Consider the following 22147-nt stretch of genomic DNA (forward strand, 5'->3'; position numbering starts at 1 on the left):
CGTCTTAAATTCGTATGTCAGAAAGGACAAAACATTGTCTACTGATTTCACTATAACGTTTAACGCAAAAGTGGCTCCGTGACTACATTTCTTCCACGTCACGCCATTGTTTGTATGTTGAACTGGAAATTGAAGCTACCATTTTGTTAATGCAAGTATCCCTCTGGACTCCTAAACAGCCATGGCCTTATTTAAAGAGCTTGCATAGAAGCAAAGATCCATAGTTCTGCTGCTCACAAAATTGTGAATCCTTCTGGATAATTTAGAAAGTAATGGAAATTGAATACCACCCATCCTATTTATATTAACAGCGGCGGTGGCGTTGTCAAGCCTTAATAAATTTTTGCATGACGTGATTCGGAAGCTAACCACCTTAGACCAAAAGGTGCTAGGAATTCAAGATAATGGAAGTGACACTTCTTTTTCTTCATCCAATGTCTAAACGCCCATTGATTTCCATTTACAACTCACCAGCCGGTCCACGAGGCATCAGAGTAAGTCTCAGTTGAAAAGTCAAACGACTTTATTTGACAGTCTGATAGAGAAACTTTAAGCTGCCACTTAAGATAATCTTCTGTTAAAGAGGGAGATAAACAACATGCGAGCGTCATATTTATCTCAAAATTGTTGAAGGGCTAAACCTTCGCTCTTTCCATGTACCTTGTATTAAGCCAACCATACTGTACAGCTGTACAGACGGGTGTAAAATCTAGTATATTCTCTAATTGTGCAAGAAAGTTTCTTTGAAAACTCTAGCTCTAACTTTGATCCTCTTTTCCGGTTGCAACTCTACAGTCATTTGTTCCGAATTCAAAAGAATTCCTAAAATTTTCACGACCTTGCAAGATGGACTTGATTTTTTAATATTAATTAGAAATCTGAAAGATTCTAGCAGTCTTGGAGATACCAGAGCAAGATTCATCGTGTCATTAAAGAGCAATAAGTCATCTTATTATAAAACTGACAAAGAACAACAAGTTTTTAACTTGTTGAACAGCTAAGAAGCCAACGCTAACCTAAAGGGTAAAGGCGAATATTCATAGTTTTCCATTTAAACAAAAGCGAAGAAATCGCCTATCAGTGTGAATAATCAAACAAAGAAATATGCAACCATTAGATCAATTGAAGCTAAGAAGCAACTTAGGGCAAAGACCTAATGCTTAAGTGTTTTAAATTTAAAATTCGTCGCTGAGAACCATTAGGCTTACAGACTGTAAAACAGTAGTAACGAATTGTACTTCAACTGGTTTGGTTTACTTGGTTATAAATTTATAACACCCTTCTTTAGTAACATTAACTGCGACCTAAGTCGCTTGATTTTCTGAGACAGACATCAATCTTTCAGCAGAAGATGACCTTGGTGTGGAAGATTAACAAAAAAAAGGATTTTAAAACCCCAAATCAACGACAAATTTGTCTAGTTGCTGGTGATGGACTGTCAAGCATCAATAAAAGACTGCAATCGTTCGGCAAATCTTACAGTGGAGGCCGCCACTGCTAATCTCAAACTTCCGTGACTGGTCTTCTGTGGTTCGGATCGTTTAAGTTGTGTTTTCTTGGGTAAAAATTCTTCGTCCATTTCTGATTGGTGCGCCCAAACGGGATGACCAGTGCTGGTATGAACCTCGGCAGTTTTAAGGACGCCTTGACAAAGTGAGATCCCTTGGAGAGGCCGTCTTTCCAAGTGTTTTTGTTTCCTAAAAGTCGTTCTTCAAGATTATTGCCAAAAAAGGGAACGAGATTCGACTTTTTAACGTTTGAGAATTAATTCTAGACGGAAAGCAGATTTGAGTGTGATATACATTTGCCAAAAGGCAAGCTGCATCCGATAATCATCCTATAATCTGCACATCATTGTCGCCCCCTCCCCTTCTTTTGCAAAAGGTGGTATAAAACCGTTTGATATTGAAGAGGGCCGCCTCATCTGAACTTGAAGTCCAGCTTAACGAGTGTCGCGATAGATTACCCATTCAGGGACAGAGACGACTGATTCTGGATTGAATTTTTGCGCGTTGAACAAAGGACAATTACCATCCAATGGGTATTTGGGACCAAAGTGGAGCGAGATACAGAAGGCAAACCTTGTGTTAGAATAGAGGCCCAACGCGCCGACAAATTTGCATGAACAGGATCACCTATCGTTGACGCCCCAACTGGAATCTGCACAAGAAGTGACAACACTTCTTGCTCTAAACAGGCGCATCCTCGGGCTCACCTCATCCGTTAGGATAGTCTCAGTAACGTACCGCAACCAGCAGGACAACCTGCAAGTTGTAACGCAATTCTCTACAAGAAAGCAACTCTGAAGAAGATAATCTCAGTAACGTAAAACGTACTCCGCAATCAGCAGGGAAATCAGCAATTTTGCAGCGCATTTCTCCATAAGAAGAAAGCGCAACGTGAAGAAAGGTCACCTCAGATAACGCTGCTAGGTCATACAAAAAACGTACACTGCAACCAATAAGAACACCTGCAAGTTGCAACGTAATTCTCCATCAGAAGAAAGCGCAATTGCGTTCATTCAAGGCCAAGGAAGTCCGAATATTCCTGAAAATGCTGCAACTCCTCTTTTTCTAGGCGATGAAATTTCTGATCGAGTTCGCTGTTCTCTCTCGTTCCTGTGAACGGACTGCAACTCGAACTGTGGCCACGATGTCTACTGGAAAGGTATACGCAAAAGTACCCCGCAACCAACCGGATAACCTGCAGTTGCAACGCAATTCTCCATAAGAAGAAAGCGCAATTGTGTTCTTTCTCAGTTTCTAGGCGATGAGATTTCTGATCGAGTTCGCTGTTGTCTCTGGCCCCTAGGGACGGACTGCAACTCGAACTGTGGCCACGATGTCTACTGGAAAAGTATACGCTAAAGTACACCTCAAACAACAAGATATTCTGCAGTTGTAATGCAATTCTCCATAAGAAGAAAGCGCAATTGTGTTCTTTCTCAGTTTCTAGGCGATGAAATTTCTGATCGAGTTTGCTGTTTTCTCTGGCCCTTGGGGACGGACTGCAACTCGAACTGCGGTCACGATGTCTACTGGAAAGGTATACGCTAAAGTACACCGCAACCAACAGGATAAACTGCAAGTTGCAACGCAAATCTCCATAAGAAGAAAGCGCAATTGTGTTCTTTCTCAGTTTCTAGGCGATGAGATTTCTGATCGAGTTCGCTGTTTTCTCTGGCCCTTGGGGACGGACTGCAACTCGAACTATGGCCACGATGTCTACTGGAAAGGTATACGCTAAAGTACACCGCAATCAACAGGATAAACTGCAGTTGCAATTGTTCTTTCTGGGACGAGCCTGGAGTCAAGAAAGTCCGAAGAGTGTCGTCAAATTCCTGAAGACGCCGCGGTGACGCCGCAACATAACCTCATTTTCTAGGTGATGAAATTTCTGACCAAGTTCGCTGTGCTCTCTCGCTCCTGGGGACGGACTGCAACTCGAACTGTGGTCACGATGTCTTCTTTTACGATATTTTCCCATTGCCTAACGTTTGTTGGCTAATTTCTTCAAAACTCGGGAAAAAAACGTGAACGTGTTATGGCACGAAAATGAAGAATGACAGAACCGCCAGTAAGCAGGCCTACCAACAGGGTGGGTGGCGGGAGTTTTGAATTTGCTTACTTTAAATATCGTGCGTGTTATGGAGAGAATGGGGGTACTACCTATATTCTAATGATGTCGAAGTGCAAGATGAGTGGCATAATTAATTAGTTTCCATATCTAGCAAAAACACTCCAAACGCTTGACGGGAGAGGTTTTTTAATGATTTAGTACAATATTTGGTTTTACAAAGTTTTCAGAAGCTAACGAAGCGAGTTTATTCATGCAACAAACTGTACCTCCATCTGACGAATTATCATTTTATTTATCGTCTGTTTTGTTTGTAAATCCTGCAGATTCTCCAGAGTTTTTTTTTTAATTCTTTAGATGCTTTAAAAGTTTAAAATCCCGTAGATTCTATATTGTGATCGTTAGAATCTCCGAATTCTTTGGATTCGTCTCAGTTTTTAGATCTCTAGGGTGCTCTCAAATTTTAGGACCTGAAGTTCTTTTTCTTTTAGCTTCTCAAAAGTTTTTGAACATACAAATTTGAAAACACGTAAAATTCCGCTTCTATTAGCGTAAACAGAACTTTTGCATACAACGCATGGATTGTGTGTATCTGCAGATAGCCTAAAGAACGGTAAATTGTCTTAGTTGAGATAAATGGAGATAATGTACGTCGCGTCGTATTTATTGCATCGGCTATCTATTAAGAGACTGCTCTGTATTCCTTGAAGGAAAAGTGTAATGGGACTCCACTTCCTGGCCGTGAATTTGCAAACCAAAGAATGATTTCGAATCGGAAGCTGTTGTCTAATGGCAAATTCCAGTCGGAATTGTATAGCTTCAATGTGGGATTTTGGAAGGAATTGTTCGTAGGAAAGCGTTAGGTCTCGAGCTCAATAGTGTCTGAAATCAGATAACAATTTTCATCATCACTTTGAAGATAATGAAATATGCAGATAGGAGTTTCGGCGACGGTGCATATGGGAAAACTCTGTGTTTTACAACGTCAACTGAGTAGTGTGCATTTAGAAAGACATTTCGAAGATTGCTAGCTCAGCTTAAAAGGATTTGTGACGTTTGGAACAGAAGTGGTGGGCATTAACTTCAGCTACTGTATAAACATAGCCAAGAGGAAACAGTACAATCCTCTGTATAATAATTCAGCGAAATTATGTAAATAAGTGACACGTGATCGATGCGGTGTTTGCATTCCTGCTTCTAACTTGATCAATACTGTTGGATTAGAAGGAGATGATGAAAAATCGGACAAAGAGAGGAACGGTTCCAGTGCTGGCAACAATTTTACTCTCTTGCCCATCTGTCAAATGTCGTAGGTAATGGACGTGTATGTGCGCGCGTTGGGTTCGATTTTATCCCAGTCATATACACACCAGTGCGTTCGTGACCCGATTGTGGATTAAATTTGGATTAACTGAGAAATAAGGCTAAATGTATATGAGGCCCGATAGTTCGATTCATCAAAACAACGATATAAATTAATGGAGCTTCATATTGGCTGGTTCAAATCCATCGAAAATTACTTTTCAAAAAAGCAAAGCCGCAACACCAATCACCCACGAGCGCTGGTTGAGGCTTTATTCGATTATTTTAAACGAATGACAAGAGCGCATTATGTTAAAGTGGAAATTATGTGGATTAACCGATGTAAAATGCACGGACATATAACGCTTTCGAAATGGGTAAATTCACCACATAAATAACAGGACGGGGAAAATTAATTTAATTTAAACAATACAACTGGTCTACGATGACCACAGAGGAAACTTTGTATGCTGTGTGCCTCATTATAACAAACCGAGGAAGCAGCTGCCTTCAATAAATACGCTTCGATACCTTTTCTGATTTAAGACCACAACCTGAGGAAATTTATTCTCTGGAAAAGCCGGCGTTATTTATTTACAACCCGAAGTGGAACCAAAAACATCTGCCCCCTGTGTTTATAATTTTCAGCAGTTTAATTTTTCATTTATATGAACGTGCGAGTAATTCAGCCAGAACAAGAAAAACAATTTGGTGTCACTGAATTCTCTCCTTTGGGACTGAGACTATCATTTCCATTGCATTACTTCCGTACTTCCCCCAAACGAACTCTTGCTACCGTCGCTTTGTGACAATGTCATTATGGAAATGGTCACATTCATACGCTCAAAAATTGACAATTAAAATTTAAGTGTTATGAGGCACAACCCTTTCAGACCACATAATATTTAGTGCTTGCAAGACACATTAGTCCCCGTTTTGAGATTTCAACGGAATTGAATAAAAAAGTGTTAGAAAGAAATTCGAATCAGATCTTTTGATGTTCAACGGCCGTACAAAAATTGTTTATACTCTTTAATTAACGATGCTAATGACACCGTCTTTGTTCGTCGTTGTTTTTCTTCTTCGTTTTGTCGGTAATCCAATCGACTACATTATAATTATGTAGATTGAGACATGTTCTTTTTTTTGTAAATTTGTTGGAGCTATCGAAGCGAATGTTCTGCTGATAGCTAGCGCCGCGCCCATGACGAGACACTCGAAAATATTAGATTAAAATTCAATTTCCTACCTTCATTTTAATTTTATGAATTCTGGCAAGAGAGGAGATTAAGAAAAATTATATTCTGCAAAGTCTTAAATGAAGTAACTAAAATTCACGTCACTGGCTTGTTTAAAATAAAAAATACGAGAAAACTAAACGAGTGCTTGGCTGAAGATAAGAAACGCTATACATCAAGACCAGCAAAAAGAATTCGGAAGAAACGTTTTATAACAAAATGCAATTGCGCTGCCGGGTGAAAACTTTAAAACGTCTTAAGCTATGTTGGCGGGAATGTGTAAAAATACCCAACAGTCAATGCAATAAATTTCAACTTTTCTTTGCCAACAAGTGGAATCGTATAAGTTTAAAAATGATCTAAAACAACCAACAGAATTACAGCAATTTCCTTCCCGCGTCCAAACGGCTAATTATCGAGAAATTATGGCCTTTTTTACTCCCCGAATGTGCTCGATCGATTTGCATATTAACGCAGCGAAAATTGATAAAGTGATAACGGAAATTAATCCAGACGTTACTAAATTGATGGAGAAAATTAGTTTTTAATTCGGGCATATGCACACACTTAGCTTCCATTAGAGGAAGATTAACTAATTAACTGTAGCGGCAAATTAATCTACCAAATTGACTGGGGCCGGGCGTATTTGCTCAAATTCCAAGATTTGGTGACCGATTGGGATCAATCAAATTCGGGCTTTTATGTCTTTAAAATACTAGAGGTGTGGCTGCCATTTTTTCTAATTCCGGTGCAGGATTTTTCCGGGCTTTAGGGGTTGTTAAATTATTTCGACGCTCTTGACACCACATAACGATAACTTACTGGTTTCTTTTCAAAGTTGAGAACTTAAAAAACTATAAAATTAATAATTAGTAAGTTGAAACTACAAACTGACTTTATCCTGAAAAGCTGAAAGTTGCTCTGTCTTGGAAATGAAATTGTTTTGTGTCTTTTGCTTTATAATTTTGCAATTTGGTAGAGTTAATACACGACTCAAAAATAAGAAATTTCCCAAATTTCATAGTTGTCGCACTAAAATTGTCAAAATTACGAATTTTAGTCGAGGCTGTCGGACTTGAAATGAAAATTTCTAAAAATTTGTGGCTTTTGCTCTACGATTTTGCAATTTGGCTGATTGAATACAAGACTTAAAAGTACCTTTCTCAAATTTCATAGTTGTAGCACTAAAATTACCAAAATTACGAATTTTAATGGATGTAGGAAATTTTTGCATTGACTTGAAAATATATTTTTTAGGCCACTTCAACTGAAAATGGAATTTTTAGGTCGCAAGGCCTAAAAGTAAGTCTTTTCTGGCTGCAAACATTTTTGGCAGATCTATGGTGGCGCCATCTATCCATAGTTTTGCATATTACATCAAGATACCGACATTACCCCCACTTTTATAATTATTTGAGTAAAATCAAATTGCCAAACTGATGTGAAGTGCAACAAAGACGTGTTGAATTATTGAAAATGAACATGTCTAGCAGTGCTGCCGCAACAACATCAAAAAGCACATCAAACCTAATTCATAAAAATTGTGAAGCTACACATGCCAAAACTGCAAATGTAAATAAAGAAAATATGAACTTTTCTGAAGAATTCATAAATATTTACAATTATTCAGTTGTTATAAATGATTAAATCAATAAATCAAAAATAAAAATTAATTAATTTGTAAATTTAATGAAAAATCTTGTGTGTATCACGGCCAAAAAGTGCCATTTTGCCCTCGCCTTCTTTCTGGCCTCGGTTATCGTCACGGCCATTAAAAAAAGGCTCGGCCAAAAATGAGACACTTTTTGGCCTTGGTACACAAATAGCTATTTTTTAAACTTGTGTTTTTTGCTTTACAACTTTGTGACTTGGTGGATTCAAAAATAATAATTTTCCCAATTTTCATAGCTGTAGTACTAAAATTATTAAAATTAAATATTAAAATTATTAAAATGTTATAAATCGGACTTAATTTTGAGTCATTATTGTTTCTGGAAACGGCTGCGCTGACCGCTCCATAAAAATGACCAATCCACATAAATTTCCTGCTAGCTCAACATTTTTCGGACAATTTCAGCCAAGTGACACCGAGCACTGCACCACTTACACTGTCTTGTAATGAACGCTAACAATGTTGCGGATGCTGCAAATGCACCATCAGCACTCTTAACACAAGTCATTTCCGTTCTGTTTTGATCGTCTCTTTTATTTTCAGGTAAGAGGAGCTTCACTCGACCACGAAATTTAATATGTTGCGTTCAAGCTACATTTCGACAAGTTTGCAACTTTGCGCCTCTCATTAAGGTAGGAAACTACAGTTAAACGGTGCCAACTGTCAAATTACGCTCTGAATTTCCACTAAAGATAAATAAGATGGCGAGATCTAAAGGGGTGATATTTCACGACTGTAAAAATTTAACTCTGATGGGCTTTGCTAATGTTGCGGTAACGCGAGAGTTACGGATCTTTGTATGCAAATTAGAGATAGATAATATTTTTATGCTAATGCACGAAGCGTTTTAGAGTTTTTCTAAAATGAAACGAATGTTAATCTACCAGAGAAGTGCATGACTGTCGCTATAAAAATGCAACTCACTTGATCTAAATCATGCAGAAGGAGACACTCTTTGTGTCTAATCTAGGAAGTTTATTACTTAAGTTTCTACTAAGTCATTTTTATGAAGTTAAATTAAGTTTAAAGCTATGCTTGACTGATAAGGGGGATAATAACGTGTGGGCGAACTGGTAACTCTTTTACGTGCAAGTAATTTTTAAAATCATGATAATGTGCCTAGGTTCTGCTAGGCTGGAGCGATGACTAGCTTCGGAAATATATTACTCAAGATTCAAGATAGTTTGCAATTACTCCACGCTTAAAATGTGCTTAAGAAAGGTAACGAGATTTTACTTCTTGTGAGAGAAAAAATATAAAAAACGCACAACGGCTTGTAATAAAAAATAAATGTGCACGGGAAAAGGAACCATAAAATTCTTATTTCCGATTTTGACGATCTGTATTTTCATAATAGAAAAGCTCGGCCTATCACACATGAAAGATTCATGATTTTCTTTATCTGAAGTAATAAGAATCGGCCCCGTTTTAATTATAAAAAATATAAAAATGCATTTTATGAACTGCTCTTTGAAGTCACCTAGCAATTGTATCAAAAAACTGAATAAAGGGATAGCGCAAACCCAAACCGTTTGAAGTCCTAATTCGTTGAAGCATCATTTTCCAGATTAAATTTCAAACACTTTAAATGCATGTCCCCACAAAATCGACCAAAAACTCCGGAAACAAGAGTTCCACAAGTTTGTCGTACAGCTGCATAAACAGGTCGGTGGTTTAGTTGTAGCGGGCTGCCGATTTCATTTGGATTAAAAGCACTTTTCCTTGAAAATGTCCAATAACACGCTGTTTCAATAAGTACATACTTCCTCAATAAAAGATATTGCGTGGATGTCACTTTTATTAATATTAAAGTTAAAATATCGACGTCCTGTTGTAGGTCAGGCTTTCTTTAAAGCTTCGATCTTGTCTCCTAAAAACTCCTCTTTATCGACTGTTAATGGGTGTGCCGTTCTAGGAGTGGGTGTAGGAATAAAACCGTGGTGTAGAACAAAAGTCCGTGCGATGTAAGAAGGGGGTATAAACTACTCCGTTCATGTTCCCGTCGCATTAATGATCACAAATCGACTGCACGTTTAATGTGCTATAAAATCTCACAATGTCGCGTTTTTGAGATGTTTTCTCTGCATAATCCAGTTTCATAGGAGCGATCGCTTCGAAATAAGCCATATCTAAATCGACCTGCATGTGGCTGTAAATACCTCCAGAGCGTTGCAGATGGTCATAAAAGCGTCTTTAATAATGTATTAAGATAAAACCGTCCCAAAATAAATCATGTTCCTGCAGAGTTTAAAAGAAACCTGTCCCGGTTAAAGGGGACGAGTATGACCAAAGGAGTGACTTTTCGACTAGACTAGGGGATGCAGTTTTTTGCGTTTGTGCTTTAATGAAACGCCGGGATGTATATGAAGGCGTATATCATTTATCCCCTGGCAATATGGCGATCATATTCGGTCGCCTAAAAACGAGCGGGTCGAGAGAAACCGCCGCCCATGATCATATTGTCCATATGCCGGTGGCAGCCTTTCATGATTTACACACTTTGCCAAACCAAACATTTATCGGCGTAGTTGGCGAGAACGAGATGGACGCAGTTGTTTGTCCATTGGATGTAGGCCGTGGTAACTTGATAATTTCATTACAACACAAAACATTCCCTAAGTTTACGTTAAATTTATCGCGGCAATTGTTCCTTCCCAGTATAATATATTTTTTCAGCGTAATGGCTTCCTAACGGCGTCACTTGCACCTCTCCTCCTTAAATTCTTAAAGGTAAAGTGGCAATTTAACACAGCATCCACTTCTTTACGAAATTTCAATCGGAAAAAGTGCACTATTTGAATTTTATTGCTCCATTGTGCGGACCAAGTCGCACATACTCGCTAGATAATAATACATTTTTCTGTCGGCGTTTTCTTCCGTTCGCTTTTTATGTATGAGATAGCGTCAAAGGAAAAATATTTCGACGAAAGAACCGAAGAAAAATGATACCGCAAACCTAATCATTGTTTTATTTCTTCCCCACAGCGACTTACATTTCTTCTATATAGCTCTTAAGAACCGCAAATTTGTTTAGATCGAATGATTTTTCTTTATAGAAAACTTTTATACAGCTTATCACAATTGAAAAACGTTGTATCTGCTGACTCACCCTGTTTAATGAACCTTGGAAATCTCACCATCAAAGTTCACCGAACTCGCATTAATGTAAAATGATGACACGGATTTCACCCCTCTGTGACACCTGGACAAAGCATAGACTCGGGATTATGTCAAGGACGCGGAATTATTACAAATCGATCCATCATGTAAGTTATTATCTTGGTGACACGGGGATGAAACAGGTGGAAGAATGTAGCGCAGAGAGAAAGACACTTCCTAATTAAGAGACTCATTATTATTAAACGACGGAAAATTTGTTACAAAATATTCGCGTCCTTAGAAAATCTGGAGTTTCTTCTTGGTCCTATTACATCGTTCTGATGCTGACTTATCAGTTTTCCACTATAAATCGCCTTCAAATTCTCTGATTTTCTAGATTCTTTAGTTTCCAGTCTTTCTAATCAAATCTCCAAATGCTTCTAAATTTTTCAGATTCTCCAAAAGAAGAAGTAAGGACTTCTGAGATTCTTTACGTGAATTTTTTTTCTCTTGGAATTCCTTCTGATTCTTAAATCTTTTTCATTTCTTTCGATTCTTAATTAATTCGTACCTATTTCTATGATTTTATAGATTTTTTTCCAATTATGTAAATCCTTTAGACAAACTAGCATTTTTTTTGATTTTTTGAAAATTGTTTTGATTTCTTTATATTATTTTTTTAGTTCTTTAGATTTATTCGTTTCTTGAATTTTTCACATAAAAGTCCTTGTGATCCTTCAAACCCTTGTAGGTTCTGCATATTCTTCTTCAGCAACTTTTCAATCCTTCAAATTTTTCAGATCCTTTGAAGTCTTCTTAAGATCCAGCTGGATGAATCTGCAGGACCTAAAAGAGACTTGGAGGATCTTAAGGATTTTAAGCAGCTAAAGGATTTAGTTGGAAAGAATGTATAAAATCCTGTACTTTAATGAAATTTTATTGGTCTTATAACTTTTTCGGATTTTTCGAATCTTCATTTATGTGGATTATTAAGACGTTTTGATTTATTATCAATTGATTCGTTTTTCTCGCATTTTATTGATTCGTATTTCTCGGATTTTATTGATTCTTTAGCTTTTTTCGGAAAATAGGAGTTTTTTCATTAACTTTTTCAAAAATCTTTTTAGTTTTTTTATATTTTTTATGTTTTAGTTTTGATTTTCTCAGACTTTTTTAGTTTCTCGAATTGCTTACGTTAAAATTATTCAGAAAATTTTCGATTCTTTAGATATTTTATCTATTTTATTAGATAATTTTTAAATTCTTTAGATGCTCTTATATCTACAGATTTTTCTGATCTTTTAAATATTTAAAATCCAACTGGATAAGAATCTGCAGGACCTAAAGGGGTGTTACAGGATTTTAAGGATTTTAAGCACTTAAAAGATTTAATTGGAAAATCTTGCAGTTTTATTAAATGTTACTTATTATTGTTGGAATTTTTTCAGATTCTTCGATTTTTTTCACTGATTTGATGAATTATTTGGAATTTTTGACGTTTTGATTCTCAACTGATTCGTGTTATTTTCGGATTTTATAGATTTCTTTAAATAAAATTTGCTTTAGACAAATTGGAACTTTTTTTTGACTTTTTAAAAATCTTCTTAATTTCGTCTTATTTTGAATGTTGTGTTGTCACTTTTTTAGATTCTTTAGCTGCTTACATCAAAATCGTTAAGATCATTCAAAGTCCTTTTAGGTCCTACAGAAATTTGTTCAGAAACTGTTCAACAGCTGATTTACGAGTATTCTTTATATTATTTATGTTATTATGTTATAAATAAGCAATAAATGTTAATTGTTCTGATTTTGTGAGCTTTTAAAAGATACATAGATATCCTCCGAGGATTGATATTAAGACATTATTTATTGAAACCGTCCGAAGTTTTTTTGTATAAAACCGCCATGAATTAACGAACGTTGATCGCATTGATGTTTTACGCTGAGCCCTCCTACACAAACATCCAGTTTTTGCTTATAATACTTTCACAGGCTAATTAAATTTGAACCAAATTTCCGGATCCACAGCTATTTTCGCACTAGATAGATTTAAGGTGTTTACGCAGGGCATCGGGTTGGGAAGGCCGTAAATTTTCTCCGTATAGACACTTGACCTCTCCTTCCATCATCTAAAAAGAGGAAACGATCACTGAAATGTGGGAGCCACAACTAAAAACCTATAGAAAAGGGGGCAAACATGTGTCGGCCATCCAGAAAATATACCCCTGTAAAAAAATTTATACATTTTTCCATTACCGGAAAGTATAGCGTTGGATAAAAGAGGTCGTATCGTAAAGTTCGAGCGGGAAAAATGTATAATGTTGTATAATCAGAAAGAGATTTGTGTTAATTGGCAATTGATTTAATAACGGCTTGTGTATAGTACAACATTATTAATAATAAATGGTTCTAGTAGTAGCGCGCGGCCTTTATACATTGTAATCCTTTATGGAATGGCTTTATATAAAGTGAAATTTATCTGCTGGAACACGTGCAGGTTGAAATTACTGCGGAGAAACCGAGCTAGCCACCCATTGATTACTTTTAATTAAATAAAGATTAACGCTTTCGGACCCAATTACTTTGATGTTTACTTTGGGATATTAATTTGTACGATTCAGTGGTGGGATCTGCATATCAAAGATTTTTCTCTTGTTTTTGGTTGATGTTGTTCTATTGTGTGTAGTTGGATGAAACACGACAAGCAGACACTTTTGTCTTACTCGGTTTTGGAATGAAATGTCAACTAAAATGTGTTCCGGAGGCATTGCTATCGATTATTTTGTCTGATGATTGTTGGCAATTAAAATAAGCCGAGTGAGCAAACGGTTTTTAATTGAAATGTCTAGTTCGAATAGATTTGAGTTATGGTACATATGGAGAAAAAAATCCAATTACCTGAAATTTGGCGGTCGCTGAATATGATACGTCCAATAAATCGTCAAGTACCCTATTTGCAAATCCAATTTGCGGTAGTGTTATGCAACAATATTGCGAGGCGTGGCTATTTCAATGGGTATTCTCATTGTACTAGGTTCAATCAATCTTGTCGTAATAGACATTGTGAAGGAAGTAGTCTGTGGGAATAGAGGCATTAGGAATAACAATTATTCGTAAAGTTCCTCGACGGTATTTAGCGCACTCTCCGTTATGAATTGACTCGGAAAATGTCGATAATTGATGGTCGGTTCGCGGGTCATCTCCTCTATTAGCACGTTACATTCCAAACTAAAAATCCAATACTGTTACAGCATTCGGTTCTATTTCTTTTTAAGTAGATCAATCGTAGTGAATGATTCATGTGGGTGACTCCCTTCGACGATAGAGCCGAAAGCAATAATCGAACCGTTTATTTGAAAGTACATCGTTCAGAGGCGCTGCTTTTCTTTTTTCCGGGAACGTTATGGTGTGCTATTGAACATGGCACATTGATCTCTCATGTCGTATAATATCCCATCATTCACTCCTGTCACTTAATGAAACTTGGACTGTTTAGTCTCGCAAGAAATCCGCGATCCAATATTCATCGAATTGATTAATCGAATGGAAAGTGAAAATCACCTGTGTGACGTTGACGGCTACAAATTTAGACCGGTCTCATTGAAAATTCTATTAAATATTTCACAGGGTAGAGTCCGATGACACGTTTTACCCTCATTTTCTTCACAGGCCATTTCGAACGGTACGTCAGCTTATCTAAATACGTGATTTATAATGTTGGCAAAAATTACCCCCCGATATTATGGCAGATAAATGCAATTAAATATTCATCGTCGTCTTCGGCTCGTCATAATCAACTGATTGCCCTACAGCCACTGCCTTCTCATCAGAGCAGTGTGAGGATTAATTAACAACCCTTACATAGAAACTCGCACCAAATGAAGGTTTCTACAAATTTTTCTTTTCAACTTATCCACAGGGGTTGTGCATAGCGAAAATAATTTTGTTTTCGGCGCGCCTTTCATTATTGTATCTGACTAACTTTGGATTTCAACGAACCATTAATATCATCCCAAATTAATTTAATAAACAGGCGCTCAAGTTTTCATAGTCTTACGATAAAGTTACCACGTTTGCGCTCCTTTTTCTTTTGAATTAATTCGACAGCTATCGCGTCCGTACCCTACGATTACTACTGACAATGTATGGAGTTTGCTCCATGAATTGAAACAACCAGCCATTAGTGTGTCAGCGGTATACAATATTATGCAGAACTAATCCTAAATAGCATGGGAGGCTGTTAATGAATAGACTAAACATCAAAGCGCAAGTGTTCATCAACTTTCTTCAACACCATTTTTCTAGTCGTATTGTAGATCAAAATCAGAAACTTCATTTTAGATGCAACTCGTTCTGTATTACACTACATTACGATAATAACATACTTTAAAAAACATATCTAGTGTGAAATCACAGTTTGTGTGTTTGCAGTCAAAGCACAATTTTCCATACTAGTTGCACAACATATTATTCCGGAGCAGGAAAGTTTACTAGCGTAACGGTTTACAAACGAGTTGAACCAAAAGAGAAAATTTTACAAAGAAACGAACTTATCTAAAATCTAAATGAATGCAATTTCTAGTAAAGAGTGCACTTTTAGATCCACCGAATAGGACGAAATTGGTCAAATATTCATATGGAGTTTATTTTCCTTTAGCAAAAAATTAAAATCCAAATCAACGATTTCAGCGAACACTGAAACGCTACGTTTTTTAATTTTTTATGACTTTATGGATGAGTGATTACAAGTGATGTTTAAATTTGAAACTGCCAAATACAAACTGATATCATTTATGTAGTAATTAGACAACTGAAGGCTTTGAATTTTTAGGATTTGTTGTATTTTGAGTTGCTGGTTGATTTTGAAGAGAAATCCGATGCAGGAATAATTAATTCTGTTTTCTGCAGGAAGCAGAGATCTAAACCCAATGTGTAGTGTCTCCCATTTAGTTAGTTATTAAATATCAACATTTTATTCGTCATTTCAGATGCATAATTTAAATTAAAATTAAATAAATATTGGAAAATTTGGCACCATTAAATTTTATAAACTCAAAATATGTTTGAGTTGTTTCTGTTTTTTTAATTTTACAGATTAGCAGGTATTTTATTTTAATTAAATTAATTTTCTTCACTGCATCACTTGACAGTGGCTTGTGGCGCCGTCTATTAAACACAATTGACATGTCTTCACTACAGGTATCTAACTTATATCTTTCAAATACTGCTGATTTCTAAAATTGCTCTTTTGTAAATCGGTAAATTCTCTGCAAGAAAATGACGTATAGAAATGTTTTCTTACTAGTCTGGCACATTCTAATTTTATTCACAAAAGCGTACAATTGAATCGAAATTTGTAGCAGGAAGTGTGTCAAATATTCCTGATCGGCGTATTGCCACATTTATTCAAAATCATATTTATTCCTTTCAATCGTGCCATAAAAGCAAGCATGCAGACATGCACGAATACATTGTTCGACAATGTTGCAGCACTTTCATACAAATTATATGTTCGTTATATGGATTTGCCAAACAAAACATTTATTATAGTTTTCCCTTCAAAATAATGTTATGACATTCATAAAATGATATTAACTGAAATGAATATTTATCAACGATGTGTGAGTTGTCTCCATGTGACTGAACAATAATATGTGGCTTTGGTAGTACTGCCAGATTGTTTTGCCGTTTTGAACTCTTTACCTTGCGACGGCCCTTCGTTGGTCTCCTTTTTTAATCCACCCGAAAGCGTATCTCTACCGTCATCACTCTCACATTCCGATTAGAGTCACAGGTGCGGCTACCACAATACTCGTCAATCAGACAGTCAGCACTAGGCCGATGTGTATTGATCTAGTTGGCTGCGAACATCATGCATCATGCACATTTGTGTGCATGGGAAAGTGGCATGTTCTACCACGGCACGTTGTAGCATCACCGGAAACGTGACATCCTACAATATTCATCCACCATCGACCCCCTTTAAATGTCCGTGGGTAGTTATCGGCGAATTATTGATAGAGAGGGCGGTTTTCCTTCAATTTGACCCAGTTATGGATGGAAATGTTGACAGTTGGAAAATCGCACATTTGAAAAGGTTAAACTCTTTGTCTGAGGATCAAAGCTAGTGTTAATTCCTTGAGATTTTTGAAGGAAGCGTTTATTGATCGTGCGTGGAAGAGTTCTTGTGGTTGGCATTCTGGAGAACCCTTATTAGGAGGAAAGGTGTTATGGGATGTATCGATCCGGGGGAATCCACGTGTGCGTGCATGATGAATCGTGCGGTTGGTGTGGTCTTCTCGTTATTACAGTACATTAGGACAGTGGTGGCTCGTTTTTGGAAACGCCACTGCAAAGCAGCACCATGTGCGTCCCGATCCAAAAATCCAAGCAAATGTCCACTTTATATTATAATCTGCTGTGTTCTGGCAGCTCATATTTTATCAGCTTTCCACGCGGCTCTTTATCATCCGGTGCATCGTAAAATTCCTTGCATCCGTAAGATAGATGGTAGTGTGCGCTTTATTGAAAGTGTGTTCCAGCTACTGCATTACAAGACATAAACACTTTACAATAAATTGATCGATATTCCCGTCGAGTTAATTCCGTGCTGAGTGTTTCGTTTTAACGCCAATAAATAACATTCCGTTTGTATAAGTTGTAAATAAAAACGGAATTTGTACCCGAGATGTCCAACATTTTGATTTAAGCAATGTTGACATAAATCAATAAGTGAAGATTAAATTTAAGACGGCAAGCACCGAAACAGCGCATCGCGGTTCTATTTTTAGCCATATTCAATGTGACGTTTAATTTGTTTCAAAAACATATTACCGCTGTCTATTATTGTTCGTAACTCGACAATTTGCATTGAATGCGATTAACTTTTTTTCAAGTTGACAATATACGTCATTTATAACAAAAATAAATTACGTCAGCACGAGCTTTTACAATAGAAAAAAATTTAAGTTTGATTAAAAAGTTTTTTAATTAAAGTTTGTTCTGTTTAAGTCAAGCGTAATTCGATAGAAACAATAGTTTCAACAATTACTGCCTGACTCGAGGAATTACTTCATTTCCATTTCCTTTCATGAAAATGCGGATTCGTGAGACGTCACCAGTATAGCGCACCTCAAGTGTTTACTCGGAAGACAATTCTATTGCTGGTGAATCACCACAATTGTGACGTGTATGCACTAACACTAGTGTTTTCGATTTGGTTTTAAAATTATCGCCATGTCAAGTTAACGCGAATTAATTATCGTGTTATAATCTCATTTTCTATTAATTAAACCGGCTAATGATCGGAGTATCGCGTAAACCATTTGCAATTTCATTTTATTAACTGACATTATGGTAATCATTACAGTGTTTAGTTCGGCGTCTTTTTAAGAGCTTATATTGATTTGGACACTTTCATTTCAATAATGTTAATAATGTTCACAATTTATTCCAATCAATGTGTTTTTTTGTTGCGCCCTTTACGGGAAACACAGCGTGTAATGTATGAATATTAATTTATATTTATATACTCTATTTTAATATATGTAGGATATTGGAAAATTGGGAACATGTCAAAGCAAATTAATTATGTTGCATCAAAATATTAAAATGATGTTTTGAATAATAAACTTTATAATGAAGAGTTTTTTGATGGATTTTGCATCAAAAACAACGAATTAAAGATTAATTTTCCAACTATTAAACTAAAAGCGGGATCTAAAAACGCCAATTCAACAATAACGTAATATTTGGCTAATTTAATTAGTGCACAGGTACTAACAAATCCGACGAACGAACAAGATTCAAAATAGAGTTTTTTTACCACATTCCAAATTGCTGCACATTACATTTCTCTGTTGTTTATTATATTATGTGAAATTTCTATTCGCATATATTTGTGAGAAGAAAATCATGTCGCAAATAACACCACCACAGCAGTTTTGACGTATGAAAGCTAAATATTTGACAGTTTTTGATCAAGAAGACGACGTACGTTTAAATGCATTGCCTGCCTTAGAATGGAAATTTAATGTGTCATATAAATCTGACAGAATATGCAGGCGAGTTGGGTTGTTTGGAATTCTTTAAATTTTTTTAGCACAATTCCTGAATTGTTTTCTAGATTTCTTCAATTTCTCCAATTTTTCATTTTCATGTCGTCGCTTATAACTCATAGAGTTTTTTTACTTCTACTTTTTGACTTTACAAATTTTAATGATTCTAGATTTTTAAGATATCTTATAAGTCGTTTAGGTCGTACAGATTCTATTTCAGATGCTTCAGATTTCTCAAACTTTGTTGATTTTGCAAGATTCTTTAATTTTAATTTTTTTGTATGTTTGTGTTGTTTTGATTTTTTAAATTTTTTAATGATAAGCAATTTTTTAAGACTTTAAAGTTCTTCGAATTTATTTCTTTAGGTCATTTAGATTCTTTTGGACTTTTTAGCAGGAAATCTAGGGAGTCTGAAGAATTAAAACAATCTGAAAAATTCATAGAATTGAAACGAATCTGAGGGGAATTTGATGAAACAAGACACTACATATTTAAATTATATGTTTATTTTTACAACAGTTTGGATACAAGAGATGCTTTTTTTTGTAATTTGAGTCTCAATTCCTAGGTGTTCAAAATAAACCTGAGACTCAAACTTGATTAAAATGCTTCAAGTTTATTGGATTCTTAAATTCATATGATCATGCGATTCTCGGTTTAGAGAGAAGTTTACTTTTCCCTGAGAAATCGATCTTTGTTTTTTGTATATTTTTCATATTTTCTAAAAGTCGTCTAGGGATTTAGTGTTTTTACTCGATTTCCTGAAATCAGCAATTTTTAGTTTCTCTTTTATGTACTTTGTAAGACAAAAATGCGAATCGCAGAGCTGAGATTGCAATAAGAAGTGCACTTGCCTCAATGAAGAATTCCTGCGAACAGAAAACTGCAAAAATGTGTAATTGGCGACAACGGTGTTCAGAGACAACAGAAAAGTAATAAAGTTCGACACACATTCGTTAACAATTTAATATCATGTGATTTGAACCAACTAGGTCTTGTTTGCGTACGTCACATCAACATACATTACACCTTGACAGGTAATTAGACACATTAGAGGCGTACGTTACCTTGTAACTTTGAGAATATTACAGAGTGTTACATAATTAATGCAAACATTTGTTATAAACGTCTTATAACTATGTATTAATTATCTACGTAGTCGTCACTCTAATTATCCGGTAGGTAGTGGGGTGAAAAGGCAACAAACTTCGGTTTAAATAATTTGCTATAAATTTCTTCGGTAAAGACATTTATTACAGTTGCATTAAAAGGCTGACTCTTGAGGTTAAAAGGTCCATTTTTTGCCATTTGTTTTGTTTTGCAGCAAATTTCTCGCGTTCCGTTTACAAATATCCCAAGTCCCCAGTTATTAACAACATACCATTAGCTAACACTCCTCCACATTCTCTCTTCTTTCTTTTTCCAAACATGGTCTTTATAAATGTGCAGTGGGTGTGTATAAAACACTGGTCGTCGTGATCAATAGGAACATGGACGGTTTTTTTATTTGACTAATTTCCAACAACGCGGTCCCGACATTGCTTGATTATTTTATATCAATTTTGCAATTGAACTTTGAGTTTAGCCGTAAGATTTTATTATATGTAATAAAATTTCAAATGGTTTTCATTTGCATTAACTCAAACATTCAGACACTTAGTGTCTTGTAACGATTTTAATGTAGCTAGTATAAAGAGATGTAAAATACACGGGTACAAGAGTTTATTTAATTTAATAAATCATAAATTACAATTGAATTACGCGGTTTTGTGTAAACAGGAAAGCTGTAATGTGCTAAATTGCGGGGTCAAGATGTTATTTGAGAAGCTTTGAACTCATCATCCGCTAAATTAGAGTGACAGTGGCTTTTTAAAATAACGTGTGTCACAGTTAAAATTAAAGTTACATTATTTTTAATCCAATTCGAAATGATTTAAGTGGCTTCTATTTTTATTCTCTTAAATCGTGCTTCTGTTTCTTGTCCAACAAGTTTTATGGTCTTACCAACACGACCACAATCGCAGAAATGAGGAGAATTCATGTATTATTTATTCTTCATGTCGCGGAATTTGCATTTTAAACAAGCAATTTATTTCATTAGCAATATCGGAGTAGCCACGCCGAGAATTGATTTAGCAAGAACGTCAATTTCGATTTTTTCGCGTGATATCAACAGTTGAGGGTTCTTTAATGGGTCAAAAATCGCGATGCATCGCGCCGATTCCGGGCGTCGCTCCTCTGAGATTGTTTGATTCCGGGTTAGCGCAACTCTAAACTCGGGTCTAAACAACCGGGTGTCAAACGTGTTACGAATGTAAACCACCCTTGCTAAGTACGGGGCGAAGGACGTTCTCTGTTGCCGTCATCAGTCAGCAGGAACGTGCGTGCGTCCCAAAAACGTTCGTCTGTTTTTAAATTCAATGCTGCCAACAGCCCAATAACCAGTCCGATGTTGGCTTAGATAGGCAAGCTCTGTTGCTCTGCTGTTGCTGCTGCGGACTTTTCATACATGGCGTTTTTATGATTCGACGGAATTTATTATTATGATACACGAGTGACGAAACATTTTCAACGTTTTCGTTGTACACTGTTCGTCGTGGCTTTGTTTACCTTCATGGACTGTGCGGAAGAGTGCGGTGTTGCTTTGTTCGTGACAATCTGCATATACATCGTCGGTTCAAGAACTGTTTATGACTGGAGAGATTCAGTTGCGACTTGGAAATGAACGAGATTGATCGCCGAGATTCTGCGAGGAAAATTAATTCAGTCAAAGAAGTAGTTAGTAATCAAGAGTGGATCTTATTACTTATGCAGTTTTTTCAGATTCATTCTTCGCCGATTAATGAATGAATAAATAACTGCTATCCACTGTGGCAGCTATAATTTTAAAAGCTTCAGATACGCTCCACAAGCTCTTGCAAATTGCGCCGATTTTATGTTGCGGCGTCATTTCATTTTATATTTCGATTTGTCTAGATTAGCTTTGCTTTTTTAGTTAAACATTTATGATTTATCTGTTGGTAGATCTCTATGTTTCATATTACGTATTAGAAATTCTGAATTTGTTGTCTCGGAATTTTTAGGTTTTTATATCTTGGCTTCTCCTATTTTTTTTTCAGTTTTTTTCTACTCTCTCTTAGATTGTTTAGATTTATGAATAGTCTGTGGCTAAGTTTTTTGATATTTCGAATTTAAAAAAAAT

The 22147-nt window shown here is 36.1% G+C and overlaps 1 protein-coding gene across 5 annotated transcripts in view; it reads left to right on the forward strand.

Annotated features, from left to right (window-relative positions):
* Rbp6 (RNA-binding protein 6) overlaps positions 1 to 22147 on the forward strand; it is a 223188-nt gene that overhangs the window by 58411 nt on the left and 142630 nt on the right. Inside the window, exon 2 of one of the 5 annotated variants that reach the window (XM_088046737.1) lies at positions 8380 to 8420. The exons of the other annotated variants lie outside the window; for them this stretch is intronic. The gene's annotated coding sequence lies outside the window, so the exon portion shown is untranslated. The remainder of the gene's footprint in view (positions 1 to 8379; positions 8421 to 22147) is intronic. 5 annotated transcript variants of the gene reach the window in all.

This window comes from Gnatocerus cornutus, chromosome 9, assembly GCF_029298725.1.
Source record: "Gnatocerus cornutus isolate USDA-ARS CGAHR chromosome 9, icGnaCorn1.1, whole genome shotgun sequence".
Taxonomy (NCBI): Eukaryota; Metazoa; Arthropoda; class Insecta; order Coleoptera; family Tenebrionidae; genus Gnatocerus; species Gnatocerus cornutus.